Source organism: Manis javanica, chromosome 7 (genome assembly GCF_040802235.1).
Source record: "Manis javanica isolate MJ-LG chromosome 7, MJ_LKY, whole genome shotgun sequence".
NCBI lineage: Eukaryota > Metazoa > Chordata > Mammalia > Pholidota > Manidae > Manis > Manis javanica.
Genome location: NC_133162.1, coordinates 31,448,941 through 31,463,326, shown reverse-complemented (window position 1 = coordinate 31,463,326; position 14,386 = coordinate 31,448,941). Strand labels below are relative to the sequence as shown.

Sequence of the window (14,386 nt, the reverse complement as noted above, 5' to 3'; positions counted from 1 at the left end):
TAAGAATGTTCCTTAAAGACAAAGTGAGGATTCCCCTCTGCTTTCTTAATAAAAAGGTTGAAGGATATCTTGTGTACGTCTATAGGCATTTTCAAACTCTAAAACAATGAAAAATGTTTATGATAAACTTTTAAACTTAAAAAAAAAAAAAAAAACGCCAAACATACCGCTTAAGAAAATAGGGAACAAAAAATAGAAGACAAAAATTCTATCGTAGTTTTGCTTTTAATATTTTGATGTATCTCTTCATTTTTTTCCCTCGTGTGTCTGTCTCTCTAAATATACATACACATAATTTTTTTTAAGGCAGTAAGTTTACTTAGTGAGAACAATTAACAGGCTGGATTTTAAAAATGCTCAAAAGGAGAGAAGTGGGGCTATCCCGGCGTTTGGGGGAAACCCAGTCGTAACATTAAATGACCTCTTGGTCCAGCTCTGTTGTATCATGTGGCGGAAGGATTCCTTTGATGAGAATGAAAGGCTGCCCTGTTGCAACAATAGTTTTCATATCACTTATTAAATATGTACGTCTCTGGAATTCAGTAGGTCTTCCAGAGTTGCTTGTGGTAGTTTCTTTCAGTGGTGTGGGCTGCAGTGGCTGCTAAAACCCGCGTGTCAAAAGTAAAGGGTGGGGAGACGCCATTTGCAAAGACGGAAATGATTACAATCTGAGTTGAGCCCATTCCCAGTCAGCAAGGGCTTGCCAAGAGCACAGTTCCTGCTTCTGGTGTCTACTCTGAAGAGCTGAGAGTGAAGGTTTGTCTTCCATTCCATTGGCAGTAGGAGTTCTCCAGCTGCTGGTGAGCAAAGGGGGCTTAGATCACTGGCGTGGCGGGCAACGGGGAGGCGCGCTAACTTGAGAGGTCAGCGACGAACACAGCTCAATGGCCTAGTCTCGCCAGGCTGGAAGGCGGACCCTATCGGCCTCCGTCCTCTTCCGCTCGCTTCAGGTGCAGCCCGACGGATCCCTCCGCCGCAGCGAGCGCTCCCGGTAGCGCTGTGATCGGCTTTTCGGCAATACCCGGATGGAAGCGTAATGGCCGCCATCAGGGACTCGCAGGCAATGGGGACCACGACAGGTATTCCATGTGAGCGGAACCTCCCAGACCCGTTAGGATGCTGGAACTTCTAGAGGGCCAGCCAGAGGACAAAGTGAGAGTTTGCGGGGTGTCAGTGTCCCCTGAAGCGGCTCAGGGATACGCCTCTTACGATAGGAAGCTCCTGGTAAATAGTCCCGGCTAGTCAGCGCTTCCGCTTAACTTGCCGCAAAGTTTTTCTAGACAAGTCGGCTCTTTTACTCGGCGCTTTGCTGGCTGCTAGAGCCAGCCTTCCGCCCCGAGCCTCGGCTTGCGTTACGTCCGGCTTTTTGAACTCTGTACTCCCACGGCACTGGAACCCTAGCGGGTGGCGGCGACCGTGTGCCTCCGCGCGCCCGAGGGGAGCCGAACCCCGGAGGAAGGGGCGGATCCGGCGCGGTGTTTGGGACGGAGCGGGGCGCGGGGCGCTCGAAGCATCCTCTCTGCGCGTTCCAGGGCTGGTGGAGGCAGCATGGGCACCCCTCAGACCGCACCCCTCGAGCTGTAGGTTCGCAGGCGCACGGCAGCCCGACTCGACGGCTTCCCCATTGTGGGTCCAGTCTATGATCCTTGGAGGTTTTTTTCTTGCAGATAATGCTCAGCTCTCTGGCGCGCTCCCTTCTACAGAGTTGGCCAAAGGCGCTCTTCCCTGCAGACCCCAACCACACCCAAAGGCATATGGATTTCTTTGTAGCTGGCTGTGTCACTAGTAGGGTCCATTTTGAGTCTGCTCTTAACATGGTGTCCTCATTGTCAAGCAGAACTGTCTCTTCCTAGATGGCTATGGTAATTGCAGATACATAGGGTGAATGTATGTAAGGTAAATGTTTATAACTATTAAGTGGACTAACGAGGTAGGTATGGTAGTTTCAAGGTTCAGAATACAAAAGTTAAGGTTCAGTTTATTACTTTAAACTTTGGGGGAGTTTAGAATTTGTGAGCTATTTTAGCAAAAACCAGTTGCGGGTATTTGGATATCGAAAGTCTTAAGAAGCCCTAGGAAAAGAAAATAAGTCAGTGTTTAAGAAAAATAGGAATGTTGAACTTGTACGGTTGTCACAATGATAAGACATGGAGACACCAAACTACATAAGGGTAGGAATTTCATTAACTTGAGCATTTGTGTTAGGCCTAGTTTACTGATATTCTTAAATTGTTTTTTATGAAGAAAGGAATCCAATTTGAGTATTTCTCTAAAGTTAGTATCCTCAGGGTGAACAGATAGAAGCCATTTAAATTGATTCAGTGAAATACCCTGATAGTTTTCAGAATTTTAACTGCAAATCATTAGAAAAGGATTCTTTCTGCCAAACTATATTTTTCTGAAATTGTAAAGACACTATTGTATTAACATGTTCAGGGTTTTAGCATTTCATGGGTATAGTAAAGCATAGTAGACCTTAGAGATTTTTGTTAAAAATCTCGTAAGATGAGGCCCAGATCAAGCAAATTGTTAACAAAAGGGGAGTTGAGGGATGGATAAAATTAAGGTATTTAACTCCCTGTTTTGCACGTCCACATTTTTCCTTGTTGCTGTGAAAGGAAATATGAATATCAATTAGAAATGTTTTATAAACTGATTTTATGAAAGGATGAAAGGACAGCAACTGCAATGAATGGCTACGGTGCACATTGATAATGCATGAGCTTTTAAATGCTTGAGATTTTTTTATCATTACCATACTTTGAATCCTGTTCTCTCTGGTAACGTAGACCCTGATCCCAAAAGTTTTCTTACCTTGAAAATTTCAGAGGGAATATATTTTAGCATAAATCTACAGTTTGACTTGAAAATATATTTTAAACATGTTCTTTTATTGTTTACCTTTCTCTTTGAAATTGTTCTTACTGAGCATTGTGTGGTTTAGACCACTTAATACACTTCTTTTTTTTTAATGATAAAAACCTTGAATCTTGCCCAGTTTCCTTCCGGTTCTCTACTGAAAGTTTTTTGGCAAAGCACCATAAGCAGAAGAAAAGAGTTATAGAAAAGTTGAAATTTTTATTAATTCTCAGATCCTAAGTATGTAGGCTCTGAGTTCCAGATTTATATGATATATTACCTTCACATAGCAATTTTCATGGAATTATGGATATCAGAAGTGAATATTAGGAGATAGCATTGTAGTGGTAGTATATCTGGGTTGGAATCAGATCCAGATTCTGGTTCTAGCTTTGTGACTTCAGGGGAGATTCATACCACCTATCTTGTAATAAATGAAAATACCGAATTAGATTGAGGCTAAGCTTTGAGTTTTGTGACTTGTAAATTTATGACTGAATCACTAGGTATCAGTAGTGGGTTATTTGCCTAAGTGAAGAGAGGTTTTTTTCCTTCTAAATTTAGGTACATAAGTTAAGTGTGAAGTGTAATTGAATCAAGAGTATAAAAACATTTTACTAACAGTTTTTGCAGCTAAAGTTTTAAAATCTTGGTCTTCATTTCCAGATACCATCTCTTCTTTTGATCACTGTTCCTGATTGTGGCTTTCTCCAAGCATTAAATTGTGTGCCTTTTGTTCCTTGAAGAAAGAGGTACAGTAAAGATTGAAGTACTACAGTATAGTCTTTAAGCATTAATATATTTTAGTATTAGATGGAATTAAGTGAAATAGTTACATATATGTGCAAGTTATAGTTTTATTTTTGGCCAAAATAAAAAGAAATACTCATGAGTTTTCATTTTAATGTAAGCAAAAAAAAGTAGGTTTTATAGTTTAATAACATTTCATTAGAAAGCTAAAGATATTTTTAACTATGTCATCCTTCTATGTACAATGATGGCATTAAGGGCTTCTGGGTAAAGAACAATAGAGATATATATGGTAGAAACTATATAAATGGCCAGAAGAATGTTTGTATTTTGCTCTAGTAAGTGTAAAGTAATGCACCTAAAGAAAACTGTCCTATATATTTATATGGTGATCACTGGCATCTACATAATGAGTCAAAAAAGAGACTTGGGAATCACTATAGAGTTATGACTAGTTTCCTGGAGACAATCATCTGAATATCCTGGTGTCAACAGAAAGATGGAAAAAAATCTGCCAACAAATCTGTGGTATTATAAGGAAAGCTTTACAAACTCAATGGGAAATACTGTTCCCTTGTAGAGAAATATGGTTTATCTCTCCTTGAAACACAAGTGTCTCTTGCTGTTTGTGATGGATAGGTCCTGGGATAACGCACTATCATAATTCCCCTCACTAAATGAGTAAGTGTACCTGCAAGTATAATAGTAAGTCAGGAATAAGATTCTGTATGTAACTGAAGTAGCTGAAGTAGACTATATTAATCTAAACTATTATTTTAGTAATCATAACCATGTTCTTCCATGAACTTTACTAGTAGAAGCTCTCTTTTCAGGGCCGTTTTTCACAAAGACACATTTTTTAAAATCTCCTTCCCTTTAATTGTCCATACTCACCCCCCTCCTCTCTGGGAACACCAGTTATTCTCTGTATCTGAGTCTGTTTCTTTTTGTTTTATTTGTTTGTTTTGTTTTCAGATTCCCTATGTTAGTGAAATCATAAAATACTTGTCTTTCTGTGTTTGACTGACTTCACTCAGCATGATTCCCTCTCTGTTATCCATGTTTTTGCAAATGGCAACATTTCATTTTTTATGTCTGAGTAATATTTCATTGTGTGTGTATGTGTACAACATTTTCTTTATCCATCTATTGATGGACACTAAGGTTGCTTCCATATTGGCTGCAGTGAACATAGGATGCATAAATTTTTTTAAGTTAGTATTTTTGTTTTCTTCAGGTAAATACCCAGAAGTACAATTTCTGGATCATATGGTGGTTCTATTTTTAATTGTTTGAGGACCTTCCATACTGTTTTCCATAGTGGGTGCAATATTTTGTGCATGAGGGTTACATTTTCTCCACATCCTTGCTGACAATTTGTCATTTCTTGTCCTGTTGATAATAGCTGCTCTGATAGGCATAGTGATATTTCATTATGATTTTGATTTACATTTCCCTGATGATGTGATGTTGAGCATCTTTTTCATGTGTGTGTTGGCCTTCTGTATGTTTTTGCAGAAATGTCTATTTAGGTCCTCTGCCCAATTTTTAATTGGATTGGTTTTTTTTTTGATACTGAGTTGTGTGAGTTTTTATATATTTAGATATTAACCCTTTTTTGGAGTATCATTTGTAGATATCTTCTCCCATTCAGTAGGTTGCCTTTTTCTTTTGTTGATGGTTTCCTTGCTGTGCAAAAGATTTTTAGTTTGATGTCATTCCCCCCACCCACACCTTTTTTTGCTTTGTTGCCCTTTCCTGGGGAGACAGATCCAAAAAATACTGCTAAGACTGATGTCCAAGAGTTTGCTGCCTATGTTTTAGTCTAGGAGTTTTATGGTTTCCATTTTTATGTTGCAGTCTTTTAATTCATTTTGAGTTTATTTTTGTATATGGTGTAAGAAAGTGGTCCAGTTTTGTTCTTTTGCATGTACCAATTTTTTAGAAGTTAATATCTAACAACTGCAATGAGAAGGGAGTAACAAAGCTGACTTGAGATCTTTGATTACCATTTTTTTTGTTCATTTACATATGTAATTTCTTTCTTCATAACATTTGTTTGATGTCTTACACTTCAGATTCACATGGGTACTGTGTAGTTCCTGAATAGAGAAAGTAAGTGCTGAATGCTGTTTTCTTTACTATATTTGACCCAAGTTACTCAGAAAAAAATATGATGAAGAATGAAAGCTTCAAATTTAATGAAGTAAATGAGGCTGTTCCATGATAACTGACCCACATTTCGATTACTCCACCTTGAAAAACTGTGAGCACAGTTGACTAAAATTTTTAAATCATGATTGGTAAGACAGCATAAAATAAGTCTGAATATTAGAATGAAAGTGCACGACTCTTGAAGTTTAGGAAAATTTAAGTCAACTTCATGTGGTATTCATTTTAAGAAGTAGTAATAACTGAAAACAAATACTGGTTTTATAGGAAGTCAAATATTTTCAAAATGTAAAATCATCACCAGTCTAATTCAAATTGAGTTTTTGGAGGTTATGCCTGGTAGAAAAATACATACATGTCAACTTTTTACTTCATTTGGGGAACCATCCCTTCCCTGTTATGAGTGGTTGGTTGTCTGTTAGTCTTGTTCTGTTATAATCCAATCCTGGTCATCTCTAATGCAACAGTGATTGTTAATCAAGCAGAGACCATCAGAATCCTTTGAAATTGATACATGAATGCTAGGAGAAAGATACTTCCTGTTCCCTAACATTGTTAATGTGATGGATGCTAGTGGTACTCTTCCCCACATGTATGAGAACCCCATCTCTATTAAGGTAAACTGCAGCCTGTGGAGATGGGAGATGGATGGAGATAGGGTGCCAGTTTCAGTCCCATAAACCGTGGTATCAACTATGTATGGTTTTCTTTAAATTCTGTCAGCTACCCTAGTGTCCTTCCCAGTCCCTTGGGCTACAAAATTCTTTTTTTTTTTTTAATTTTTTATTTAGGTATTATTGATATACACTCTTGTGAAGGTTTCACATGAAAAAACAATGTGGTTACTACATATACCCATATTATCTAGTCCCCACCAATACCCCAATGCAGTCACTGCCCATCAGTGCAGCAAGATGCCAGAAAGCCAGTATGTGCCTTCTCTGTGCTACACTGTTCTCCCCATGATTCCCCATACCATGCATACTAAACATAATACCCCTCAATTCCCTTCTCCCTCCCTCCGCAACTGCCCTCCCACACCCCTCTCTTTTGGTAACCACTAGTTCCTTCTTGGAGTCTCAGTCTGCTGCTATTTTGTTCCTTCAGTTTTGCTTTGTTGTTATACTCCACAAATGAGGGAAATCATTTGGTACTTGTCTTTCTCCACCTGGCTTATTTCACTGAGCCTAATGTCCTCCAGCTCTATCCATGATGTTGCAAATGGTAGGATTTGTTTCTTTCTTATGGCTGAATAGTATTCCATTGTGTATATGTACCACATCCTCTTTATCCATTCATCTACTGATGGACACTTAGGTTGCTTCCATTTCTTGGCTATTGTAAAAAGTGCTGTGATAAACATAGGGGTGCATATGCCTTTTTGAATCTAAGAAATATTCTTTGGGTAAATTCCAAGGAGTGGGATTCCTGGGTCAAATGGCATTTCTATTTTTAGTTTTTTGAGGAACCTCCATATTGCTTTCCACAATGGTTGAACTAGTTTACATTCCCACCAGCAGTGTAGGAGGGTTCCCCTTTCTCCACATTCTCACCAGCATTTGTTGTTCCTAGTCTTTTTGATGCTGGCCATCCTTCCTATTGTGAGGTGATATCTCATTGTGGTTTTAATTTCCCTGATGATTAGTGATGTGGGGCATCTTTTCATGTGTCTGTTGGCCATCTGAATTTCTTCTTTGGAGAACTGTCTCTTCATATCCTCTGCCCATTTTTTAATCCGGTTATTTGCTTTTTGGGTGTTGAGGTGTGTGTTCTTTATATATTTTGGATGTTAACCCCTTGTTGCATATGTCATTTACAAATATATTCTCTCATACTGTAGGATGCCTTTTTGTTCTGTTGCCATACAGAAACTTTTTAGTCTGATGTAGTCCCATGAGTTCTTTTTTGCTTTTATTTCCCTTGCTCCAGGAGATGCATTCAGGAAGAAGTTGCTCATGCTTATATTCAGGAGATTTTTGCCTATGTTGTCGTCTAAGAGTTTTATGGTTTCATGACTTACATTCAAGTCTTTGATCCATTTTGAGTTTGTTTTTGTGTATGGAGTTAAAAAATAATCCAATTTCATTCTCTTACATGTAGCTGTCCAGTTTTGTCAACACCAGCTGTTAAAGAGGCTGTCATTTTCCCATTGTATGTCCATGGCTCCTTTATCACATATTAATTGACCGTATCTGTTTGGGTTAATATTTTGGACTCTCTATTCTGTTCTACTGGTCTGTGGATCTGTTCTTGTGCCAGTACCAAATTGTCTTGATTACTGTGGCTTTGTAGTAGAGCTTGAAGTTGGTAAGCGAGATCCCCCCTGCTTTATTCTTCCTTCTCAGGATTGCTTTGGCTATTCAGGGTCTTTTGTGGTTCCATATGAATTTTTGAACTATTTGTTGCAGTCCATTGAAGAATGCTGTTGGTATTTTTATAGGGATTGCATTGAATTTGTAGATTGCTTTAGGCAGAATGGCTATTTTGACAATATTAATTCTTCCTGTCCATGAGCATGGGATGTGTTTCCATTTATTTGTATCTTCTTTAATTTCTCTTAAGAGTGTCTTGTACTTTTCAGGGTATAGGTCTTTCACTTCCTTTGTTAGGTTTATTCCTAGGTATTTTATTCTTTTTGATGCAATTGTGAATGGAATTGTTTTCCTAATTTCTCTCTGCTAGTTCATTGTTAGTGTATAGAAATGTCACAGATTTCTGTGTATTAATTTTGTATCCTGCAACTTCGCTGAATTCAGATATTAGATCTAGTAGTTTTAGATTGGAGTCTTTAGGGTTTTTTATATACAGTATCGTGTCATCTGCAAACAGGGACAGTTTAACTTCTTCCTTGCCAGTCTGAATGCCATTTATTTCTTTGTGTTTTCTGATTGCGATGGCTAGGACCTCCTGTACTATTTTGAATAGAAGTGGGGAGAGTGGGCATCATTGTCTTGTTCCTAATCTTAAAGGAAAAGCTTTCTGCTTCGTGTTAAGTATAATGTTGGCTGTGGGTTTGTCATATATGGACTTTATTATTTTGAGGTACTTGCCGTCTATACCCATTTTGTTGAGAGTTTTTATCATGAATGGATGTTGAATTTTGTCAAATGCTTTTTCAGCATCTATGGAGATGATCATGTGGTTTTTGTCCTTCTTTTTGTTTATGTGGTGGATGATGTTGATGGATTTTCAAATGTTGTACCATCCTTGCATTCCTCGAATAAATCCTACCTGATCATGATGGATGATCTTTTTGATATATTTTTGAATTTGGTTTGCTAATATTTTGTTGAGTATTTTTGCATCTATGTTCATCAGGGATATTGGTCTGTAATTTTCTTTTTTTTGTGGTGTCTTTGCCTGGTTTTGGTATTAGAGTGATTCTGGCCTTATAGAATAAGTTTGGAACTATTCCCTCTTCTGCTCTTTGGAAAACTTTAGGGAGGATGGGTATTGGGTCTTCACTAAATGTTTGGTAAAATTCAGCGGTGAAGCCATCTGGTCCAGGGATTTTGTTATTAGGTAGGTTTTTGATTACCAGTTCAATTTCATTGCTGGTAATTGGTCTGTTCAGATTTTCTGTTTCTTCCTTGGTCAGCCTTGGAAGGTTGTATTTTTCTAGAAAGTTTTCGATTTCTTCTAGGTTATCCAGTTTGTTAGCATATAATTTTTCATAGTATTCTCTGATAATTCTTTGTATTTCTGTGGTGTCCGCAGTGATTTTTCCTTTCTCTTTTCTGATTCTGTTTATGTGTGTAGACTCTTTTTTTCTTGATAAGTCTGACTAGATGTTTATCTATTTTGTTTATTTTCTTGAAGAACCAGCTCTTGCATTCATTGATTCTTTCTATTGTTTTATTCTTCCTGTATTTATTTATTTCTGCTCTAATCTTTATTATGTCCCTCCTTCTACTGACATTGGGCCTCATTTGTTCTTTTCTCTAGTTTCATTAGTTATGAGTTTAGACTGCTCATATGGGATTGTTCTTCTTTCCTGAGTTAGGCCTGTATTGCAATATATTGTCTTTTAGCATGGCCTTGGCTGCGTCCCACAGATTTTTGCGGTGTTGAAATATTGTTGTCATTTGTCTCCATATATTGCTTGATCTCTGTTTTTATTTGGTCATTGATCCATTGGTTATTTTTCCTTGTGTAATTTATTTCTAATTTCATGCCTTTGTGGTCTGAGAAACTGGTTGGTACAATTTCAATCTTTTAATTTACTGAGGCTCTTTTTGTGGCCTAGTATATGATCTATTCTTGAAAATGTTCCATATACACTTGAGAAGAATGTGTATTTTGCTGCTTTTGGGTGTAGAGTTCTGTAGATGTCTATTAGGTCCATCTGTTCTAATGTATTGTTCAGAGCCTCTGTGTCTTTACTTAGTTTCTGTCTGGTTGATCTGTCTTTCAGAGTGGAGTGTTGAAGTCTCCTAGAATGAAGGCATTGCATTCTATTTTCCCTTTTAATTCAGTTAGGATTTGTTTCACATGTGTAGGTGCTCCTGTGTTGGGCACATTGCAGATATTTATAATGGTTGTATCTTCTTGTTGGATTGACCCCTTTATCATTATGTAATGTCTTTCTTCGTCTTTTGAGACTTTCTTTGTTTTGAGGTCTATTTTGTGTGATACAAGTATTGCAACTCCTGCTTTTTCCTCTCTGTTAGTTCCATGAAATATCTTTTTCCGTCCCTTCACTTTTAGTCTGTGTATGTCTTTGGGTTTAAAGTGAGTCTCTTATAGGCAGCGTAGAGTTGGGTCTTGTTTTTTAATCCATTCAGTGACTCTGTGTCTTTTGATTGGTGCATTCAGTCCATTTACATTTAGGGTGATTATCGATAGGTGTGTACTTATTGCCATTGCAGGCTTTAGATTCGTGGTTACCAAAGGTTCAAGGTTAACTTCCTTACTATCTAAGAGTCTAATTTAACTCACTTAATATGCTATTACAAACACAATCTAAAGGTTCTTTTCTTTTTCTCCTTTTTCTTCCTCCTCCATTCTTTAAATTTTAGGTATCATTCTGTACTCTTTTCTATCCCTTGATTGGCTTTGGGGATAGTTGATTTAATTTTTTCATTTGCTTAGTAATTAGCTATTCTACTTTCTTTACTGTGGTTTTATTACCTCTGGTGACAGCTATTAAACCTTAGGAACACTTCCATCTATAGCAGTCCCTCCAAAATTCACTGTAGAGATGGTTTGTGTGAGGTGAATTCTCTCAGCTTTTGCTTATCTGGAAATTGTTTAATCCCTCCTTCAAATTTAAATGATAATCTTGCCGGATAAAGTAATCTTGGTTTGAGGCCCTTCTGCTTCATTGCATTAAATACATCATGCGACTCCCTTCTGGCCTGTAAGGTTTCTGCTGAGAAGTCTGATGTTAGCCTGATGGGCTTTCCTTTGTATGTGATCTTATTTCTCTCTCTGGCTGCTTTTAGTAGTCTGTCCTTATCCTAGATCTTTGCCATTTTAATTACTATATGTATGTCTTGGTGTTGTTTTCCTTGTGTCCCTTGGGTCCCTCCGTGGCTTGAGAGACTATCTCCTTCCCCAGATTGGGGAAGTTTTCAGCAATTACCTCCTCAAAGACACTTTCTATTCCTTTTTCTCTTTCTTCTTCTTCTGGTACCCTATAATGCAGATATTGTTCCATTTGGATTGGTTACACAGTTCTCTCAATATTCTTAAATTCTTAGAGATTCTTTTTTCTCTCTGTGCCTCAGCTTCCTTGTATTTCTCTTCTCTAGTTTCTATTTCATTTATTGTCTCCTCCACCATATCTAATCTGCTTTTAATACCCTCCATTGTTCTCTTCAATGATTGGATCTCCGGCTGGAATTCATTCCTGAGTTCTTGAATATCTTTCCATACCTCCATGAGCATGTTAATGATTTTTATTTTGAACTCCCTTTCAGGAAGATTCATGAGGTCCATGGCATCTTTCTCAGGAGTTGTATTAATTTTACTCTGAGCCAGAGTCCTTTGGTGTTTCATATTTGTATCTGGCACCCTCTAGTGTCCAGAAGCTCTACTCTCTGGTGCTGCCCAGATCCTGAAGCAATGTTGGCGGTTGCATGGGAGTGATATTGGTGCCTGGGGGGAGGAAAAAGCTGTTTCCTGCTTCCCAGCTGCTATGCCTGTCTCCACGGCCTGAACCAGTGGGCTGAGCACACAGGTATAAGCCTCTATGCTTTGCATTTGTAGTTGCTGTAGACAGATCTTCCCTCTGGCTAGTCTAATGCCAGGGTAGGGTTTGCCAGTTTGCGAGCCAGGTGTGGCTGGCTGGGAGAAAGGTGCAGTAGGCTGTGTGTCATGGAGGGAGTCCTTGGAGCTGTGTAGCCAGCCAGGGAGCTGGAGCACCTGAAAATCGTGAAAGCTCCCAACCTGCTGGGCAGAGTCACCTGGACAATTTGGTCTGCCTGTCCTTTCTCCTGAGCAGTAAACTCTGTGCAATCCTTGCCCCTTTAGCAGCCCTCTTGCTAAAGGCTTCCTTGTTAGGAAGTCTCTCAGACTGCTTGCCTTTCTTTTGTCCCAGAGCAGCCGGATATGGATCCCTGCTTTCCACAAGTGGCTGGAATCTCAGTCTCTCCAGGAATTCTGCCTGTCTTAGCTTTCCAATCCCCTAATCACGAGAGTATCATGAAAGCACCATGAAATGTAGGTTTGTGCTCCCAGAGCAGATCTCTGGGGTTAGGTATTCAGCAGTCCCAGGCCTCCACTCCCTTCCTTCTCCATTTCTCTTCCACCTGCTGGTGAGCTGGGGTGGGGGAAGGGCTTGGGTCCCGCTAGGCCACAGCTTTGGTATGTTACCTTGTTCCGTGAGGTCTGCTCTTTCTTACAGGTGTATGCACTCTGGCGCAGCCCTCTTTCCTGTTGCTCTTTCAGGATTAGTTGTATTAATTATATTTTCGTATTATATGTAGTTTTAGGAGGAAGCCTCTGTCTTACCTCTCACACTGCCATCTTTAATCCCATGTCTGGGCTAAAAAAACTGTAAATAAATCAGTTTAAATTGATTGGATTTACAGCAGCAGATGTTCTGATGAATATATGGCCCTTAAGAATTTAAGATCTGTAGCTTCAAGTTGATCGTTCACATCCATCTACAATTTGCCCTTCTCCATATTATAAAAAATATCCTTTATTAGTTCATCATTCATGCATGCGTTCAGTTCTTCCTTCCTTCAACCTACAAAAATTTATTGTCTGCCTGCTATGTACAAGTATGTGCAACTGCCTGGATAGTCAAGGATTATACGTACATGGCTGAGTGGATGGTGGGCTTCTTCTAATATAGCATGTTTTTATATATTTAGGATACACAGATCAATAAACGTGTTGAGAATAATCAGTGCTGTGCTTATTATTTTAGTAATGTGTAATAATTTAAGAGGAGTTCTTTGCCTTCTAAGTGCTTATAGTTGAGTCAAGGAATCCAGATTAACATATGTGAACCAACATGAACAGCTGATAAATGAATGCACAATTGCACAGTATGGATTTTATGTCTAAGTTCTGATAGGAAGGAAATTAGTGAGGGTCAGCCCAGTCTAGAAAGGTTTCATGAAGGAGGTGTAACTTCAGATGAGTTCTTACTTATGAATTGAATTTTATTAGGCACAGAGAATAATTGAAGAGAGGATGTAGTTGAAAATGATTAAGGGTTGATCCAGGATGGGGAGGAGATTGGTTTGACTGTAAAAATTTGTATTTTGGGGAAATGAGAGGTAGTAGGATATAAGATTGCTATTTTAGGTAAATCCATGTATGAGGTATTTGGAAAGCCAAGTAGAAATTTTGCTTCTTTTTACTAAAATGGAGACTTCCTTGAGTAAAATGTTTCTTTCTTTCAGTGTGATGCCATTATTTTGATATTAAGATATAAGTGTAATCAAGTGGTGTGAATTAATGTGTTGTGGAAAAGATCTTGTTATATCTATCTGGCTTAAAAAGTTTTTTAAGTAGTAATTAACCTGCAGTGCTGTTCTGTGTTTTATATGTATAATCACTGTAGTTTATATCCCCTTACCTCCCCTATTTTGAGAGATCCCTTAATAACAGCAGCAAAAACATATCCTCACCCCAGGCATTCAGCCAATTAAAAATTAAAGTCACAGTAGATATAAAAACATTTTAAAAGATGTCAGGAATGAAACTAATGTTTGCTTACTTATAGAATATTTGTTTTGAACTCCTGACACTAGGAATGATGTTTAGGTTAATGTTGTGTCACTCTCTTGTTAAATGCTGTCTTTGCTTACGTATTGTTTCATAGCCAGTTACTCAGAGGTAGCAATCAGAGTATTTCAGTGTACTGGGATTGGAAAACTTGCTGCAAATGGCCAGATAGTATATATTTGGGCCACACTGTTTGTGCTGCACCTATCAGCTGCTGTTGTAACTTGAAAAAAAGCCATAGACAATATGTAAATGAATTAATATAGTTGTGTCCAGTGAAACTTAATTTGTAAAAATAGGCAACAGGTCAGATTTGGCTCATAGGCTGTTGACTGTAGTTTGCCAGCCCCTCTCTTAGACTTAATGAGGCATTTCATTCCATAACCTTTCACAGTCCCATCTACCCAACCAGCTGACATCT

General features: G+C 38.4%; 1 protein-coding gene across 24 annotated transcripts in view; it reads left to right on the top strand.

The window, feature by feature from the left end:
- The first annotated feature begins 219 nt into the window (after positions 1 to 219).
- Positions 220 to 14,386, top strand: part of ZNF518A (zinc finger protein 518A) — a 114,786-nt gene continuing 100,619 nt past the window's right edge. For 2 of the 24 annotated variants that reach the window (XR_012133099.1, XR_012133101.1), the window contains exons 1-2: positions 228 to 1,079; positions 3,526 to 3,611. The gene's annotated coding sequence lies outside the window, so the exon portion shown is untranslated. The other 22 variants (XR_012133103.1, XR_012133096.1, XR_012133104.1 and 19 more) reach the window with 16 other exon arrangements.